The following is an 18,949-nucleotide window of genomic DNA, read 5'->3' as shown; positions in this document are numbered from 1 at the left end:
AGTCAAGAGCATGTACCTTGGTTGCAGGCACATCCCCAGTAGGAGGTATGTAGGAGGCGGCTGATTGATGTTTCTAACTCTATCCCTCTCCCTTCCTCTCTGTAAAAAAGCAATAAAGTATATTTAAAAAAAAAAAAAAGAAAGAAAAAAAAAAAGATGTTTTCACACTAGGCTACTTGGAAAGTCTTCATAGAATGGTAGGATTTAAGCCTTGATTCTAACTTTTAGGAAGAGATTCTGGGTAGATCTGACCACTGGGTCATAGAGCATTTTGATCACTGGCCCTCTATCCTAGTATGGTAAGTATATCAGCTTGAAGCCTCTTGACCACACAGATCCTTAACCCCCAGGACATGAACAGAACACAGTGGGTGAGATGGCCAAGATGGCATCTGCAGGGCTCCTCCTGCTTTCTCCATACAGAAAAAACCCCACTATGTCAGGGAACAGAGTGGGGATGACAACAAATTCTGGTTACAAATGACAATTCGTTTCTGTTCATACACACATGCCTTGGACTGTTTTCACATTAAACTTCTGAAATCTGCCTTCAGCTGTCGTGGTTTATGACATTGATGAGTAAGAGCTGCTTTTAAAAGGAAAAGAAAAAACCAATGCACAGCAGGGAAGTTAAAGCAAAATGTATTTTGGGACTGAAACATATTTCTTGAACATGCTTAAATTGAGACCTACTTTTTAATCTTTAAAAATAGATGACTTTTTTGAAGACAATGATAGTTGTGTGTTAAAAAAATAACCTTCTGGTAATGTTGTGAAGGGCAAGAATTTTTTCCTCAAACCCCATTTTCTCCAAGACTTGTTTCTTTATTTCTTTTTTAAAAATATATTTTTATTGATTTCAGAGAGGAAGGGAGAGGGAGAGATAGAAATATCAATGATGAGAGAGAATCATTGATTGGCTGTCTCCTGCACACCCCTGACTGGGGAATTGAGCCTGCAACCTGGTCATGTGCACTGACCTGGAATTGGACCATGACTTCCCGGGTCATAGGTTGACGCTCAACCACTGAGTCATATTGGCTGGGCTAAGACTTGTTTCCTAATCACTCTTTCTAGAAGGTTGTGGCTCAGTGAATGGTGAGAGTTTAGTAGATTCTTCTTCTGGGCTCCTTTGTGTATAATGGTGAATGTTGATGTGTATGTAAATTGGTTTACTAATTATTTTAAGTTTCCAGTTTGAGTTGTGTTTCATTGGAGCTACTTTTAGACAAATTGGCTTCACGTATAAGTATTTACTAAAGACTACCATTTATTAAGCACTAACTGTACCAGATAGCATGCTAAATATTATCTTTCTTAACCCTTTTGTACTGATTATGTCAGGTACTATCAAAACCAATTTATAGATAAGACAGTGGAATCAGGGTTGGGGGTGAGGGTTCAAGCTAGAAAAATGTTGGTTCTAGTTACTGCTGTGTTACCAGCTCTGAGCACAGGCAAATGCCCTAGCCACTAAATTATACTCTTTCCAATCCCTCTCCCTTCTCCCATAAGGGATAAGATTTGTAGGGGAAGAGCTAGTGTCAGACAGGAAGAACCCATGAATTATTTTAGGTATGCATTTGTGAAGAATACTTAGCTGGTAGAGTAGGGTATAGTTTTTCTCGATGAGATAAGATATAGATGACTGAGTTATGATATAGATGACTGGATTTGAGCCACATAGAGTGATGGTGGTGGTAGAGCCAATTGGACCTTGATGACTTCTAATCCAACTAAGTTATAGGATGTGTCTAGATCCTTCTATTCGAGAAATGGCCACACTGCTTCTAAACTGTGCAGAGCACTTACCACATTACATGTGTTCATTTATAATGTGAGCATAGATATGTGAGAAAATTGAAACTACTGGAATAGATCATCTAAATGGGATTTACTATAGAGCAGTAGGTGGAAAACTTCCTTCTCTTCATCAAACCTAAGATCAATGCCAAAGTATCATATTTTTTCTTTCTATTTTTTTCATGCATCTCTCATTTTCTCTCTTATTTTCTGTCTTATTCCTGCGTTTTTGTTTTCCACTACTTTTTGGGCAGTGCGATGTCTAGATGTTTTCTGTATCAGAAAGTAAATAGTCCACAATAGCTTAAACTATGTTACACAATAATATGCTAGTGAAATGCATGTAGTTCTGATGTTAATTGTCAATGTCTTCCCGATGAGGTATGGATGGAATAAGTAGCCAGGTGTGGCTAAACTGAGGCCCCTCTTTTCTTTCAGCTTTCTTTATCATCATCTTCAGATATTTGAATATTACAGGATTCTAAGTCCTATGGTGATTCCTGCCTCCCCCCATTAGACTGGTCCTTTTCCTGAGTTAGAGATAATGCAAAGTTGCAGTTGGTATCTGTAGTGATTTCAATTTAGTGCCATAATGCAAATACTTTTGGCCTCAACTATACCAAGGACCATCAATCAGCAATTCTATGTTTCCATTGCTCATACATGTTTACGCTGGGAATGTTATGACTATCCCAGAAATAGAAGCAGGATCTTTGAAGATAGGTAGACTGAGCTTGAATTCTAGCTTCAGTGGGTAGAAATTAAGTGACTTTGGTGTGTGATGCCCAAAGTATTCATACATAAAAAGGGATATAATACTTATCTCCCATGGTTGTTGGAAGAATTTAATAAAGTTTATTGTCTGTGCACGTACAGTATACTCAATAAAGGTTAATGTCCTCAATCCCCATGGTGTCTTTCTATTTTTTATATCAAATGTTTATATCTGAAACATTTGACTAAAGATTTCACACTTGTTATCTAGTGACATTGCATTTAACTGTTTTATATTCATACAGAACCACTCAACAATTCCTATTTCGCAGATTCATCTTAGATGCCATCTACGACAAGATTTAAGTTTACAATATAGTTTTGAAACAGCTTTTCATGAGCATCATACCAGCCTGCCTATCACACTTAACAACCTGTGGTGCTGGTAAAAGGCTGTGTTCTTCAGCCAGTATTGTAAACACTCATCTTCCTCACAAGAAGAACAGAGCAGAAACTAGCCATGCTCCTTACAAAAGCATGTTCTACTGCCATGCTTTTTTCTCTCTATCCCTTACTTTAACTTGACAGATTAAAGTAAAACTGTGCCCCAGTTGATTTGTTTGAGAATCTTCCTTTTCCCTCTGAAGTGATGAATGCCAAACAAGGCCTATTTTATTTACACCAAGTAAGAGTCTATGTTTTTCAAGAAATAAATCCCAAAAGAAAAGTGAATAACTTTCCAACTGAATCAATAACCACACCAGCAACCAGCAACAAAAAATCCCCACAGTGTCCTAACCAGTTTGGCTAAGTGGATAGAGCATCAGGCTGCAGACTGAAGGGTCCTGGGTTTGATTCCTGTCAAGGGCAAGAGCTCAGATCGAAGGCTCAATACCCAGTAGAGGACTACAGGGAGCAGCCAATCAATGATTCCTTCTTATCATTGATGTTTCTATCTCTCTCTTCCTCTATGAAATCAATTAAAAATGTGTTGTTGTTTTTTTAATCCACACAACAAATATTTGAGGACTTATATATAACATCTACTGATAGTTCTAAGAAACGAATTTTTTAAAATTTATTTTTATTGATTGTAGAGAAAGGGAGAAGGAGAGAGAGAAAGAAACATCCATGTGAGAGAAAAACATCAATTTGTTGCCTCCTGCACCCACCCAACCAGGAATCAATTTCCAACCTGGGCATGTGCCCTGATCAGGAATCGAACTGGCAGCCTTTTAGTGCATGGGACTAGACTCAACCAACTGAACCATGCCATCCAAAGCTGCTTATTATTATTATTATTATTAATTAAATGCTTTTATGAGAAAGGAGTTTTATTCATATGTTTTAGTCTTTTTAGAGGATCCATGTTACCAACATATGAGTAAATAGAGATCTCTAAATAGCTTGGTTCTTGTGCTAATTTTTATTAGACTAGAGGCTCCCCACCCCCACCCCGGGCCTATGCCCTCTCACAGTGAAGGAGCCCTGCAATTGATCTCACCAAAGAGACAGGCTCTACCCACCCACTTGGGGCTCCTCAATGGATTGCCCCAAAGAGGTAGACCAAAGCTGGGGGTCCTGCTTCTGCACCAACTCACGGAACCCCTGGCATCACCACACGGAGCTGCAGACTGAGTCTCTAGAGCCCAATTGTCTTGGCTCCTTGGCTCATGTGTTCATTCCCTTGAGCCTGGCATTTGGAATGCTGCTGTCTTTACCCCTCTCTTTTTAAAATCGACTTGCATTTTTATTTTGTCATCTTTTCTCCACACCCCCTTCCTGGTCACTTAGTTTTACTCCACCAAAATTGCTTCTGCATTTTTACCAGCTCTGTAGTTTATTTCTCCGAGAATATCCATTATTGTCTTGTTTCGTGGCAAGTGGTGAGCAGAATTGTGTTTAACTCAAGTCATTTTCACAAACCTATTTTCTGACTCTTTTATATGAGGATTTCTAAGACTGTGTTAATATTAGGGCAGGAAAAATGTTAAAATATATTTTTGTATTTGTGCTACAGTAAGATTGGCTGGAAATGTACCCAAGGTGCTTTCACAATTAGAAGGGAAATTTGACATTTACAGCATACATAGAAAGAATGATTTGGGCAGAGAACAAGGGAGCTGCACTTGTCAGAGAATATTTGTACTTTAATATGGAAGCTTGAAACCCAGCAACAATAAACTATACACCTGTTTTTAGAGCTTAATGATTCAATCAAATGTGCTTTTAATTGGATTACAACTGATGTAAATTATTATTGTTATCATTAGCCTTGTTGTTACCAAACTATTTATTGGTGAGTATAAACTTGGTGCAAGGCATTTTGTGGAAGACAGATGAAGTAATGCTAATTAATTATATACTAGTGGCCTAGCACATGAAATTAGTGCACTGGGGGGGGGGGGGAGGAGGAGAGGGTAGCTGTCCCTTAGCCCAGCCTGCACCCTCTCCAATCTGGGACCCCTTGGGAAATATCCAACTTCCAGTTTAGGCCCAATCCCCCTAAATCATCATTCGGACATCCCTCTTGCAATCCAGGGCCACTGACTCCTAACTGCTCATCTACCTGCCTGTCCCATCACCCCTAACCACTCTGCCTGCTAGCCTGCTTGCCCCTAACTGCCCCCCACACTGGCCTGCTTGTCCCCAATTGCCCTCCCCTGCCAACCTCATAGCCCCCAACTGCCCTCCCCTGCAGCCTCATGGCCCCTAACTGCCCTCCCTGCCAGCCTCATAGCTCCCAACTGCTCTCCCTGGCTGGTCTCCCAGAAGGTCTCCTGGTCTAATTAGTATATTACCCTTTTATTAGTATAGATATATTTTTAAATCCTCACCAAAATAAAGAGAAATATTCTGGATATTCAATTTTTAGCGATGTTATTAATTCAACTCACTTTTTTTTTTCTCCCTGGAAACTGTCATGGGATGCAAAGCCTCTAATTGAATGATGGGGGATTAACACTGTGGTTGGCAAAGGCACCCATATGAACACAGGAGCAATAAACTGCCTTCAAAACACCCCTCAATTGATCTTTTCATGTTTTAGAAGAGAAAATTATGCAGATAGATGAAAACCTTTGTCCAATCCCTTCCTGCCACCATCTCCAACCCCTGTCCTCTCTTTAGTGCTTTCATTCTGCTATCTAAACATCCTCATGCTGGTCCAAAATGCATGCTCTTCCTGCTAGTATACATCAGCCCTTGAATTTTCTAAGAAACATCTGCTGCTGTTTGAGATACTGAAGCATCTTAAAATTTCATATTAGAATGGCAAGAACATTTTACTGAATTTTACTTGGCCATGTGGATGCTTTGTATCTAATAAATGAGTTTACTATGGGTCTTTTTGAATTTGGTGTTTATGTGCCTGAAAAACACACATCCACATAAGGCTCCTCTGATCTGTTTTGTTTAATTAAGCCTCGTCTAAATCTCCAGATAGTTGTGTTTTTAAGTCTCTAATTTGGGAATACTGTCATTCCATCCCAGTAACATTCTTCCAAATTGAGCCACATATGACAAGCTTTGATTTAATTCTTCCAACTCACTGCAACATTTGTTTGTTATGAGTAACTGCCTTAATTCTGCTACCACATACAATCCTTTTGGAAATAACTTTTCAATAATTAAAACCTGGTTCCAGCTCATAGGAAGTGCATGGAGTAGAAGCAAAAGCAGATTTTGCTCAATCAGAAGTCAGTAGGGTATCGGGGCTAAAAAGAAATAATGGCTTTTGAGCTGGGCATGGGAGAAGTTACCAGATTTGAGCAGTGGATAAGGAGTGCAAGAATATTTAGAGGAAAAGATGCAAGCTGTGTGGAGCATAAAGCAGGTCGTAGCAGAACAAAAAGTGCACGTAAAATATACAAAGAATGACAGTTATACCTGAAAAGGTGAGCTGGGACCAGTCTGTGCTGACGGAATTTTTGAATCCCCAAGAGGATCCCGACCTTTGTTCTCTTGGTAGCAAGAATCGTGGGGAGGTTTGTAGGCATGAGAGCAAACACACCTCTCAGAAACATGCTGACAGCTGAGTAAGATGAAAAGGGAGAGGCACAGCAGATGCGAGATTAATCAGACTTGCTGCAGTGTCCCGGTTAACGAGGACACATTTCTGAACTAAAGCAACAGTGACAAGGGAGAAAAAGGTGTGGTTACAACATATTTTAGAAACAGAATAAAAAAGTTCTCAGGCCAGTCATTTGTGAACTATGGGGAGAAGGAGGAGTCAAATGTGACTAGGAGCTTCTTGCCTGGGGCAGCCAGGTGCTTGATTCTGCTTGCTGGGGACCCGAGCCAGCCTGGGAGATGAGGAATATGGTCAGATGCGTGAGGTTTGTAGGAATCTGTGGAGGAAGACAGCAACATTCCCCACTTATTCGCGTCTCTAAGGTAGGATGCAGATGAAAAGGAGGAACTATTTGAAACCTCCGTGAAACAAGCCAGTCTATGCTTGCAACCTCCCAGTTATGCAATTGCTGCTAGGGACTTCTTAGTTAGAGTGAAATGCAGTTGTTCCGGCACAAATGAGATGATGCTGAAAGCACTCACACAGTGGAATTCAGCGATGGGGAAAACACACTTAAATAACCTCCACTAAGAAGAACCCGGGCTGTGGCTGAGAGCATTGTGGGGCACTTCGACGCATGGCTTGTAGGATGTGCAGGTCAGCTTTGAATGCCGACCTCTGCTTAGAACTTACAGCTTCCTCGTTCATGTGTTGGGTCAGAGTGAGTGGGTTAGGTGCATCCCATAAAACTGGGTGTGGAAGGGGGGTCAGTCTATCAAAAGTTGGGTACATATTGAAGTCCATAGTAGAATCCTACTTAGATCTCCCATTAATACTATAGACCAGGGCTTTTCAAAGTGCAGCTGGGACCAGCAGCATGTGCAGTAGAGAATTTGTTAGAAATGCTCATTCCAGGGCCCTCACCCCAGGCTACTGAATCAGATGCAGTTACACTAGGGAAATCTGAAGCCAGAAATGCTGGGGATGGGACCCAGCAAGCTAAGATTTTGGGGTAAATCCTCTAGGAGATTTTTGATACTCGCTAAAGTTCTGTGAACGCCTGCTGTGGACACAAAGGTTAAAAAAAAAGTGATGGGGAGAAAAAAGGAGAAGAGAAGAGAACTTTTTCAAAATTGAACATTCACTTTCTCTTGGCACCAATGAATGGACATTCCTCGGGGCAGTGCTGGTCATGCCCCCACCCCTTCCCACATCCATAACACAGGTATTAATTAGTGCCAGAGACTGAGCCAGATGACCATGGTCAACAGGGAAAACTCACTGTGGTATTTCTGTGTTCTTAATTGAAATCTACACTAATAAAAGAGTAAAATGCAAATTGACCATACGTTTGCAACACTCACCAGCCAATCAGGAGTGAGAATGCAAATTAATACAACAAAGATGGCAGGTTAATTTTCATATGCAAGAGCCAAGCAGTCCGTCTGGGCAGGGCTCTTGTGTCCTTTCCATGGCCACACCACCCCAGCCTCTCCAGACCTCAGGCAGTGTGGAAAGGTGGCTCTGGGCTGGAAGGAAAAGGCAGCTCCAGCTGGAGCAAAGGCAGTGCTGGCAGCCAGGGTAAGGAAAGCCAGTTCTTGCAGGAATCTTCCTGCATCTGGCCTCTAGCCCCCTCCCCCCTCTCTATTACACACACACACACACACACACACACACACACACACACACCGTATTTTCTGGCGTATAAGACGACTTTTAAAACGAAAAACAGTCAACCGAAAATTGGGGGCAAAAGACCAAAATTGCACAAAAATTACCTGCAGATCTTGACGGCAAAGTAAGTCTTTTCTTTGAAGTGGGGGGGTAGTCTTATGCAGCGAATATAGGCCTAAACCTATATTTAAACTGTAAAATTAGGGGGTCATCTTATACACCGGAAAATACGGTATATATATATATATATATATATATATATATATATATATATATAATCCTAAAGCAAATTACTGTGTTGAGTTTTCCGAGATGTAAAGGGGACTGGCAGTTCAGGGTTCAAAGGCCGTGATGGGCTAGCTGAGCATCCCACAGGAAACCTGATGAGAGGGCAGTCATGCCTCCACTCGGCCTGACCCTGAACCCAAAAGTCCTGGGCCACAGCAGCCTTCCTGGGACACTGGCTTTTCTTTGCTGGGCTAAGTCAGCACCCGAGCAATGGTTCACCAGTGAGCCCCATGCAACAGGAATATCCGGCCCATTTGATCCATCTTGAGCTGCCCATTCACGCTGAAAGGGAGTGAGCATCCAGTCCCTCCATCTGTCTCACTTCATGATCACAGGAACTGGGCTGGAGGAATCATCCCTCAGACTCTGACATCTTCAAAACCCCAGGGCATTTCAGCAAAGCACCAAAATGTCAGAACTGCCGCCGGATCCCCCCTTCCACCTACCGCCAGCACAGCCTTGGGGTGAGCCTTGGGGAGCGCCTTGCCACTTTTATCTTCTCTCCCTACTGCGTTTCTCCTGGTTGCTGTGCTGTCCAAGCTGTGCAGACACTCCTGCTCCTTGTCGCTGCCCCTCATCTTCAGGCCCCTGGTTGCACTGACCAGTGCTTATCTCCCACGTGGGCCTGGGTCTTGTTCCTTTCATAAGACTTCACTCTTGATCAGGAGCCAACAGGCCCAGGTCTGGCCACCTCAGCTTCCGGGCTGCCTGCTGGCTTAGGTCTCCCTTGATGTGTGAGGACATTTGGGGCTCAGCGGCGAATTTTTAGCTGCTTTGATATGCTTTCCTCCTTTGTTCTGATGCAATGTACACTGTGCACTTTTATGTTCAAGGGGAACCAAATGAAGAATTGTCCCTCCTGCTTCTCACAGCTGAATTTTGCTGAAACTCCCTCTGATGCTATTAGTGTAAGGGAGCATTTCTTTCTACAATGTATAGTATCATTTTACTGGAAAAAAACAAAAACAAGTAATACAGACAGGCTGAATGAAGGCATTCATAAGGTCTCAGGCTGCTTTTTATCGCTCCCCTTTGCCTCATGTTGCATTTGCATAAATGGTTCTTTAATGCAAGGCAAATTGGCTGGGGATTAAAACCAAGTCAAATTCCAAAAGAGGTTGAATACTTATAATCACTTATGGGCATTATGATTAAATATACTATTAGTCTTTTTTTTTTTAAGCAATGTAGTCAAAACCACGTATTGAGTGGCAGGTGCAGGTGTGTGCTCTGAACTCACCTGTGGATTATGCTGGACCAGATGGCGAACATCCTGGGGACCTGAGAGAGGGATATTGGCAAAGATAATTCTTCCCTGACTGTCCATCTTTCAGTGCCTTCTGCTCCCTAACATCTGGCCACTAACAGTAATTTAGGCCTCTTTTCTGGACATAGGCAAATAAATGAAAAGCAAAAGAGTCATAGATTTATTTATTTACTTATTATTAATTCACCTTTACTGGTGAGAAAAATCACTTGAGTTGTTATTGTTAATGAGGTTTATGGATAATATGAGAATTTTATTCATTTTTAATACCCTCAATTTATTTTATCAGATATTTTGGGAGATCTATATCTAGGAAATTTTGTAGAAAATTCTATTCATTAGGGTTACTTTACACACTTTAATATTTTTAAACAAACCTCTACATTGAAACCTGAGTCAGAGGACTTCTAATTGCAGAATTGTGTTTGAATATATCAGTTTCGGATATGTGTACAGTATTCATGTTTATTTCATATGCATTTATTCATTTGAATTATATTTGTATAAGACAGGCAGGATAGTTATTATTGGTCCTATATTACAATTGAAGTAATGGAGGCTCAAAGTCAAGTGGATGCTAGGACTGAGTTTGGCTGAATTTGATACTCTTTATAGCATATCAAGTCCAATTTTGCATCTCTTGCAGAACATAATAATTTGGTTAAAAAAATTGTTTCTCAGATGCACTAAAGACTGATTATCCATCACAAAACAAAACCATATAAGGAACCCTGCATGAATTATAACAATTTAGAATGTGTTTTTTGTGATACTTGAAAAATCTAGTAAAAAATTGTAGGTCGATTTGTAAACAATCAGGAGATTAATCTGTCCTTTAAATATAACTCTATACTTTTTTCTAAATCTGATTGTTTCACTCTTATACTTGGCCGGTCCTATTTTTGTCCCTCTCACAACAACAGATCAAATGGAACTCTGTCATATTTTAGGATAGAGCCTTTGATAATGGTTATATGCAGCAAGTATTATTAGGCTCCCTGTGATGTGGGCCAGGACAGCTGAACCTGAGTGTGTCAATCACATAAATCAAGGCGGTAAACATGCCACACGTGCAGCTCAAGGGGACACAAGTGAGATGGAAAGCAGGGGCTACTAGTCAAATGTGTGATATATATTTTGATTATTTATTATTGATTAGCAGAGTATCTTATAGAATCAGAGGATTTTAGAAATTCATAAAAGGTGTGAGTGGTTATATAATTCATTTTTGAAGCAATGAGTCCTTTCTCTGTAGCTGTTATCATTGGATTTACCTCTGTAGCTAGCTAAGTAGCTGGCATTAGCTATTCTTTAGGCTGCTAGTTCTCAAATGGAAATATTTCTGCCTCCCTGAGGACATTTGTCAAGGTCTAGAAGTGGTTTATTATCACAACTAGGGGGCGCTGTTGGGATCTAGTGAGTAGAAGCCAGAGATGCTGCTAAAGACCCTGCAATGCACAGGAGGGCTCCCCTACTAAGAATTATCTCATCACATTAAAAACAATGTTTTCATTTATTTCAGAGAGAGGAAGGGAAAGGGAAAGAGAGATAGAAACATAAATAAGAGAGATCACCTTTGATCAGCTGCCTCCTGTGTACACCCTACTGGAGATCGAGCCCAAAACCCTGGCATGTGCCCTGACTAGGAATCAAACCTTGACCTCCTCTTGCCGAAACCGGTTTGGCTCAGTGGATAGAGCGTCGGCCTGCGATTCCAGTCAAGAACATGTACGTTGGTTGTGGGCACATCCCCATTAGGAGGTGTGCAAGAGGCAGCTGATCGATGTTTCTCTCTCATTGATATTTGTAGCTTTCTATCTCTCTTCCTCTCTGTAAAAAATCAATAAAATATATTTTTTTAAAAACAAAAAACAAAACAAAAAAAATCAACCTTGACCTCCTGGTTCATGGGTCAATGCTCAACCACTAAGCCACACCAGTGGATTTACCACATCACATTTTTACTATATACTAATGTTGTTTTTTAATTAAACACTTTTGCAAGAAAAAGAAAATGGTCTCATTTGAAATGTCAACAGTGTCCAGTTTGAGAAACCCCGATTTAGGCAAAACATTAAGTTGCTACAATTACTCATCAAATTGAACTCCTTTGCAAAACCATTTTTTAAGGAAATATAACAATAAAATAGTGTTAATATGCTACATGAGCTATTTTAGATAAATTAGTTCTCCATTCTACCTTGTGCTTGTATGCATATGCAGCAGTATTAATAAACCAGCAGATTAAAAAAAACTCTGACCAGAGACACTTTTATTTATTTTTAATCATCACCCAATGACATGTTTATTGATCTTAGAGAGAAAGGAAAGGGGGTTGGAGAGAGGAACATCCATGTGAGAGAGAAACAGATTGGTTGCCTCCCTTTCTCACCCTGACTGGGAATCTATTCCAGGTTATGTGTCCTGACCTGGAATCAAATGGCAACCTTTCTGGTGTATGGGAAGATGCTCAATGAACTGAGCCACATGGCTGAGCCAGATACACTTTTAAAGGCACAAGAATTTATGTACCATTTTGGTTACTATTTGCTGCATCTTAAATATAGCACCAAAAATTTTCTCTTAAAATTGGAGTGAGGTGATCATTACTTTCATGTTAGCTCTTTAAGTATCAGTTGCCCAGTCATCACCCCACCCCCTAGCCCCCTCCTCTCTTGGGGTCTCTGCTTCTCCTTCCTCTAAGTTTCTGTAGCATTGTCTCCCCACACATTTTAGCATGTATTCCTTACACTATTAATAAACCTATGCATGTACATATTTGTGCTCCCAGCTCACCATCAGTTTGTTGTTAGTATTGGTTTTTTTGTTTGCTTGTGACCCGCCACCCCCCACCCCCCCTCGCCCGCTAAGAATTGGCTGATTTGGCCACGTTGCACTGTTTCCGAACCTGAGTTAGTCTCTCAAGTATGCTGAGCTGTCCCTCTGTGAGTGCGCATACTCTGGCCTTGGGAGGCCAGGACTGGTATCTGTGCCTTTTCAACCTGCTGTCTAATCTGCTCACCTTCTTGCCTGGCTAACCTGTCAGGCTTTTACCATTTATAATATTTCTCCTTCAGCAGTTTTCCCTGCTACCTTGCTGATTGCTTTTCTGCACCAAGAAACTCCAGCCCAATTTGTGTGTGTGTGTGTGTGTCTATGTGTGTGTCTCTGTGTGTGTATGTGTGTGTCTCTCTCTGTGTGTGTGTATGTGTGTGTAAGCAGTGAGTGCTCTTGTACCCCCTTTTCTATCTCTGAGTGATCTTTTTCATGGGTGCAGTGGGCAGTGTGTGCTTAGGGCCTCTGCTCCACCTGGCTGTCAGTGTCCCCTCCTCATCCAGGCCCAGGTGGACGGGACCGCACACACTAATGCTCTGTAATCCCCGCAACTTCATCACTGCTGGAGCTGCTCAGAGATGCTTAGGAGCTTAGCCATTTCTCCATCCTCTGGGAGAGCAGGGCTGCCTTCCTCATTTGTCTCAACCGTGAAAGCAATCCACCTCCCCAGCCTTCCCCCCGGGCCACCTTCCCTGTCGCCAGCCTCTGAGATTGATACTTGCCTTTTCCGTGCCGGGGTCTGTTCTGGCCTCGGTGGGCATGTTCCCCGAAAGAGCACCATCACTCTTACTGCCTGTGGTGGGGCAGGAAGCTCCCGGATAGGCTGGCAGTGAGTCATTCTCCTGCCTTTTCCTTCAGCATCTGCCTCCATCTGTGAGGGAGGGAGCAGCAGCCACCCAAAGGGGGTCCTCGGGATGTTTCCACCTCCATCAGAGGCTCTCGTTTCTGCTAGCAGGACCAGGTGGTCTTACCAAAGCTGGGGTGAACCACAGCAACAAGACTCCCCAAGAAATTGTGTTTCTTTCCCTTCTCTTCTTGTTGAACCCAGATTTCTGTCTGGAGCTCTGTGATTAAAATTGTCCCTGAGACAGTTGTATCCATCACACAGGGATCCTACCACCCACTCAGATCCATGTGAATACAACCACTGATTGTCTCCTAGACATTCACAAGGCAGGAGAGCAGTGACTGTTTCCCTAATGGCTCAGAGCTCTTCTGGACTGATGAAGAGAAGGGCTAGGGGACATCTCTAAGTACATAGCATGTACAAGTATTCCTTATAGTGCCATCGAGAAAGCCTGTTCCACAGTAGCTTTTTAACTCAAAGAGATCATCTGGTTGTGTGCATCCTGAGACAGACATTAGAGATGAGCACAGCAATGCAGAGATTCTTCTAGACCCTAGTGAGCCCAAGGGCCACGCCGTGGCAGGACTTCTCACAGTGCTCTCTATACTTGCTGCTCAGCAATCTGTCCATGGCTCACGGAGTCAGTCTGGCCTGCGAGCTTGTGTCAGATGCAGTCTGGGGACCCACCCTAGATCCACCAAGCCATGATCTGCCTCATAACAAGATTCCCAGGTGCCCCCTGTGCACAGTAAAGTGTGAGATGCTCTACTCTCTCTGTTCCTGCACTGAATCCTCTGAACAATCTTCCCTAGGAAATATGAAGTTCCCCATTTTACAGAAGGGGACACTGATGCTCTTACGTGGTGAAAAGATTTGCCTGCTGTCACTGGAAATGGAATCTTGTCTGTACAAAGACCATATTCTTGGACTAATGTAGGGTGTCCCAAAATATATGCACACACTTTGATAATTATAAAGGCAGTGTTTATTAAAATACGGTTCATTTTCAAAATTGAGCTATCAGCTGTTAAGTTATGTAGACATTTTGGAGGACACTATATATATTCATGATGAAGTCAGCATTACTTATTTTTCTTTCAAATGCAGTTTTTTTAAATATTGGTAAGGAAATGGTCTGGTCTCTGAGATATCAAAGTGCCAAATAGAAATTTCAGCCATGGGCGAGAGGCCCTTAAAAACTCCATGGAGCAGAGTTGAGCTGAGATAGCACATGCCTGGCTCAGGTTCACTCGTCGCCACGGGCCCGAAAGAGAACTTACCGGGCTCTTGGCACACTGGCAGCGCAGAGATGGCCACGGCGAGATAAATTATGTGTTAAGGTCATAATTGCCATGGCCTTTCCTCTGAGCAGCAGCTGGAAATAGGCTGCAACAGATGGAGCCAGAAATAGCGGAAAGGTTGTGGGCAGCCTCAGAGGAGAGGCAGTTGTCCTGAGAGAGACCGTTTAAATAAGAGTCCTTGCAGACCTGCAGCTATGAACATGTACTAGACACCTAGGGTGAATAGGGCTTTTATCACTTGCCCTAACTAGAGTTCATGGTTATAAAAAGGAAGACAAATAATCAATGGGATTTATTTTTCAGTTGTATTTTTGTTGACATATCATGGAAGATTGGTTTATAAGTTTTATTTATGCTCATTTCAATTGAGTGGCAAAATTACAAGTCCTCCCGAAGTCCTCCTCTGAGGAGGTCACCTGTTTGCATTTTTGTCTGGTCAGCTTTAAGTTAGCTTCTAGATGCCAAATTCTAAGCTAGACTGCCCCTTATTCATTTTCACAAATATTGATGCTAAAAGCCAATGGCAAGATGAGGGCTTCAGGGTAAAATGGTGACACAACAGACTTACTAATTACATGACACCAAACTGTCATCACTCTTAACTCTCCCTCATTGTTAAAAAACCAGATCCCAAGGGCTGGAGTTTCTCTGTGATTTGACTGCTCATGTACCCACTTTCCTGCCTCCTACACATTCAATTTCCATGGCTCCATTAGCTCTTGACCTGCAGAGTTGTTGGTGGGCCATATCTGCGATGCCCAGTCATGACCTTGAGCAATGTGGATTTCTGCCACTCCAGTAGATCTAAATTATGATAATTCTAGAGCACTCTTTATGTGGTGTTGCAACAGATGTTATTTGGGGCTACTTAGAGTGTCGTAGAAAAGATAGTTTCTCTTCTAATGGCCCACCTGGAGCCAGGAAGGAGAAGTTTATTACATTTTCCCATTAATATAATCTGCTTAGCTCACCGACTCTGCCCTCTGGAAGAATCTGTGAGACTTAATCATATGGCTCAAAACACGATGCACTGATTGCTCCAAACAAGAGCTTTAAAATTATGTGAAAATGGAACCTTTTAAAAGTCACATTTTGGCACTGATATAAACAAAATTCTCTTTCAAAGCCAGTCTTCTATTTCGATCGAGTTATAAATTAAAATGCATATTCTTCACACCTACGTAGGACGAGGCCACAATAATAAAGCGGTGCTGTGTATTTACTTAGCACTTCAGATTTCCAAGTGGCACCACTATTTCATTATCATATTGCACACTCTACCTCTAAGCCTAGCAGAGAGTCTGCTGCCGAAATGCCATAAAATGTATTAATGCAGTAAATGGGTAAATTACTCCTGGTCTTGACTGAGCAGCAGTGAGCCCAAGGGACCCATAACTCCCACCCTTCAGAAACTAGGAAGACTTGCAAAGATCAATTGCAAAGGTGTGAGCAGTGGCTAAACACTTTTATTCTTCTTTATAGCAAAAGGATAATGAATTTTTTTTATTGTAATGATTGAGCTCAGATTGCTCCTACAAAGTGTGGGAGCCAGATGAGAGAGAAAAATTAGATTAAAAAAAATAGGGATGTTCTTCTAGGTTTGGCTAAGGAAGTGCAGCAGGGGAAAAACACACACAAATAAACAGATATTTGTACAGTTTCTCTAATCACAGGACAGAGTGTAGGTGGCCTCTGATGACAATGATTAAATAATATAGGTGGAGAGTATGTATCCATAAGGAAACCCAAGTTCAAAGTGGAAAAAAAAATGTAACTGGAATTTAGTGACACATTAGTGGTAGTTCAGTTTGGGGCATGGAATTTAATTCCCTAATTCCCCACGTTTTCTTGCCTCTGGCTCAAATATATATTAGGATGAAAAATGGCCTTATTTCAGGGGAAGCACATGGGCCATTGTTGACCTTGCCCCCAGGTTCAGAGTTCCCACATCATTTACTCCAGGGACAAGACACTGTGTTCCGGTTAAAGGCAAGACACAGAGGGTCTAGGTTGGGGTTGGAGTTTGGGTGTTTGCATTTTAAGATAAAAAAGGGCTTATTGAATTTTAACATCAATTAATTCAATCTATGAAATAGCATATCTCTAAGGGACCTGGCATAAGATAGAATCCATCAACAGAGAATAACTTTTTTCATCTCTGCATCCACAGAATGTAACAGAGTGCTCAATAAAAAAAAATCATATTAAATAACTAGTTATTCCATTAGTAAATGATGGAACAGATGAATCAGAGATGAAAAAGTATAAAGAATGGAACACAGATGTTTTTCTAGAAAAGAAAGGACCACATGGAGATTAGATGGGGCATAAATGTGGTTGGATTTCAGAGGACAATGTGACATTCAAAGGGAAGTGGAATAAAAAGCACCCAATTTGGCTCTTTCATGTGGCTGTTGCTATCCCTGCTCAAAGCAAAATTCTCAGTAGGTCCAAAATTGAAACACATATCCTTTCCACCTCCTTGCCTTTCATCAGGGCTAGTTATGAAGAATGGAATCTTCAAGAGAATTTCTTCAGACTAATAACCCTTCTCAGTATAAAAATCTCTCTGAGAGGGTATTCCTGCTCACCTGCTTCAGAGCGACAACCACTAAGGAAAGTTCTTAGAAGCAATTTTGTTGGATAGTCTTTCTTTTCATTATTTTTTCTTTTTGTTTTTAATAAGTGAGCTTGGTATTTATAGCACTTCTACATCCATTGCTCTCAGTTCTGTGAAAAGGGCTGTTTGCTTGCCCATTGAGTGTGAATTATAGGGCTGACATTTAATGGTGCGGTTTCCTTTGCTCCGTGCCCTCACCAATTGAGATATGAGTTGGAAAAGACTGATATTGCCTAGTAAATGTCTCCCACAATGGAAACACGCCATTTTGATTTGATTTTATTTTTTAAATGTAAGGTTTGAAAAAATAATGTGTGGTATATTGACATTATTCTAAATTGCACTGTTAGGAGAACATTAAGTTTTTCATTTCACACTTTCTGAGTCTTAAGCACCATTGCTATATGGGGAAATCAGTCATTTTCTGATGATTTATGCACAGATTTGTACCAATGAGAATTGGCCGCAATTATGCCTAGGCCCTCTTTCAAGGAAGTTCATTGAGGGCACAATGAAGGGAAAGCTAACGGAGGATCATCCTCTGTAAGTGTTCTATGTAAATTCACAAGCCATAAAGGTACAAGTAATTTCATAGTACAGCGGAAATCGACTTGGAATATACTGTTGTCATAAACCATGGGTATGGATACAGCCATCCGGGAACCACTTGATAGGGACTTAATGGCAAATCTGTGGGCACCTTTATCTTTTTTGAGTTTGCCTTGCGGCTGTGAACATGAGAAAATAGTCAATGATATTTTCCTATGATTCATTTCTGGTGAAAATCACGGAGAATCTGAAATCACTGACTTTTATCACTGACTTCTCAAGGAGCTGGGAAGACATGAGAGGTGCTCATTTGTCTGAGACCATTTATTTTAAGAAACAGGAATCCTTGTGTGCTAGTGAATTGGGGATGAGAATAACAGGGGGCCCACAAAAAACGGGATGAGTGGCTGAGGTATTAGGCGTGAGAAATGTTTGTATCGATTCGTGTGTGAAAAAGAGTACCCAGTCTATGTTTTATTCTTCCAAGCTTCTCAAGGCATCTTCCCCCCTGTCTATGAAATGTTATGGATAAGCTCTTATTTATTTTATTTTAACCTTAATTTTAGTCACCATCCCAAAAAATACACCCAAGGCACAATTATTTCTTTTACCATTCCTCTTTCTTTTCTCCCCTATTCAGAGAGCTTACAGTTGAATTTTTAAACACCAGCCTTTTCATCTTCTTCAACCTGACATAATCACCTTGGAAAATTTGAATCCAATAGGAGCATTTTCTAGCTGGATTTGACTTTATTGCTGCCCTCCTTTAACCTTAAAGGTACAAAAGGAAGTACACCAAGCACCTAAGGGAATCTGGCAAGTAATAGCAAACAAAAGTTCAAGATGGGTCAGATCCCACGAAGGAAAATTAAATGTATTATTCTCACACAACAAGATTAGCAAATCATCCCTAGGCCTCAGTCACTCTTTCCTTCTTTTTATTCTAATGAGTTTAGTGTGCAATAATGATGGCGCAGGCTTCATCAGAATTCTGTCAGTGAAGGGGAATTTTCAAACTCCTTTTGCAAATGAAATGTGC

General features: G+C 41.3%; 1 protein-coding gene across 1 annotated transcript in view; it reads left to right on the top strand.

Annotated features, from left to right (window-relative positions):
* The window catches only part of DCC (DCC netrin 1 receptor), an 893,480-nt gene that overhangs the window by 75,728 nt on the left and 798,803 nt on the right, over positions 1-18,949 (top strand). The gene's annotated exons all lie outside the window — the stretch shown is intronic.

The sequence above is a fragment of the Pipistrellus hanaki genome (genome assembly GCF_964339955.1).
Source record: "Pipistrellus hanaki genome assembly, chromosome: 6".
In the NCBI taxonomy this organism is placed as follows: domain Eukaryota; kingdom Metazoa; phylum Chordata; class Mammalia; order Chiroptera; family Vespertilionidae; genus Pipistrellus; species Pipistrellus hanaki.
This window is presented reverse-complemented; position numbering and strand designations above follow the sequence as displayed.